A 1749-nucleotide genomic window follows, 5' to 3' on the forward strand; every position below is an offset into this window, starting at 1 on the left:
AAAAAATATTCAATTCACACAGTCTTATAATAAAAGCATTAACCATTTCATAAGAGAAAAAAAAAGAAATGAATGCTTCAGTGCTAATAGATACGTACATCTCTGTTGATCACAGCATCATTCACAACAGCAAGAAGATGGAAGCCGCCTGAATGCCCATCTGTGGAAGAATAGAAAAATATCATATAATGTTAAAGGATAACAATGAACCTCCACAACACCTAATCACAGGATGAACCAAGAGGAAATCATGCTGCATGAAAGTAGTCAATCACAAAAGTACAAACATTGTATGAAATCACCGTTATACAAAGGCAAGAAAAGGGTTTTGAACAAAAAGAAATATACTTTGATGGTTACCACGGGTAGCAGGGGAAGGGAGAGAAGAGAAGCCACAAGCTGGAGGGTAGACAAGCAGTAATGTGAGTGAAGGGGAAGCTATTATTCAGCAAAAAATGAGGTGGGCAAAAATGATCGAGACAGGGCAAGACATTGGGAAGTTTACAAGAGGTAAAGGTTTCAGAGGCAAATATTGTTGCATATGTAGTCCTGTGATAATGCTGATCTATGAATAGATGCTTCGATGATGTGCAGACTGAGCAGGTGTGAGAGGAAAGCATACGACCCATGACTGTATAGATATAGAATAGACAGTATATTTATATATATATGGATTTGTCTGTGTAGCAAATGTGGTGGAGCAGCCAGGCGGCAAAGTTATGAAAATGTCTTAGACATAACCAAACACCTGAGAGAATGAGTTGCTGGATCTGAGGGCTCAGGACCATCATCACGGACGACACAAAGATCTATTGGTACAACATAGTTCACAAAGACAACGTTCCACATCCTTCTTCGGTAAGTAGAAACTGGGGTCTTAAAAACTCATGAACAGCCATTTAAGGTGCAACCATGGGTCTCTCCCTATATGGAGAAAACAAGAGTATGAAAAACTGAAAATCTATAGAAGAAATCATGAGCCATGCACACATCATTCTCCAAAACCCTGAGACCAGAAAAACTAGATGGTGCCCAGCTACCACCACCAATGGCTCTGAACAAGATCACATTACAATGCCTTGCGTAGGAAGGAAGAAAAACATGGAACAAAGCTCAAAATCATAAAAGGAGTATCAGACTATTGGTCAAAAAGATACAGGTAGGACCCTAAGACTATGGCCCTTAGTCACCCTTCAGGTCTGGAAATACACTCACTCCAGTGCTAGAATACTCAACCAGTTAAGATAAAAGGGGTAGCATGTCCCCAGGGACCAAGTTCAGAAGGCTAGGAAAGAAGGAGGTATGGACCCGAGAACACAGGAGCAAGCAGAGTCAGTGATGCACATTGAGGGGATGGCCATGGTTGAATCCAAACAAAATGTGTCTGAATTGCTCAATGTAGGACTGATGCTCTGCTCTGTAAGCCTTCACCTAATGCACAATAAAAAGGGTTTGCTTTTTTTCCCCCAAAACAAAAAAAATCCTATCAATGGGAATGAGGGGGAGGGCAGAGTGGAGACCCAAAGCCCATCAGTAGTCAATTGGACACCTACTGTTAGAAGGGCCACAAGGAAGAGATGTGCCAGTCAGGGTGCAGTATAGCACCAATGAAACATACAACTTTCCTCTTGTTCTTTAATGCTTCCTCTCCCCCCTCCCCTCCCCACACTATCATGACCCCAATTCCACCTTACAAATCTGGCTAGACAAGAACATGTGAGCTTGCAACACAGGGAATCCAGAACAGAT

This window comes from Echinops telfairi, unplaced genomic scaffold (assembly GCF_000313985.2).
Source record: "Echinops telfairi isolate 266 unplaced genomic scaffold, ASM31398v2 ScPeMD7_12;HRSCAF=54, whole genome shotgun sequence".
Classification (NCBI taxonomy): domain Eukaryota; kingdom Metazoa; phylum Chordata; class Mammalia; order Afrosoricida; family Tenrecidae; genus Echinops; species Echinops telfairi.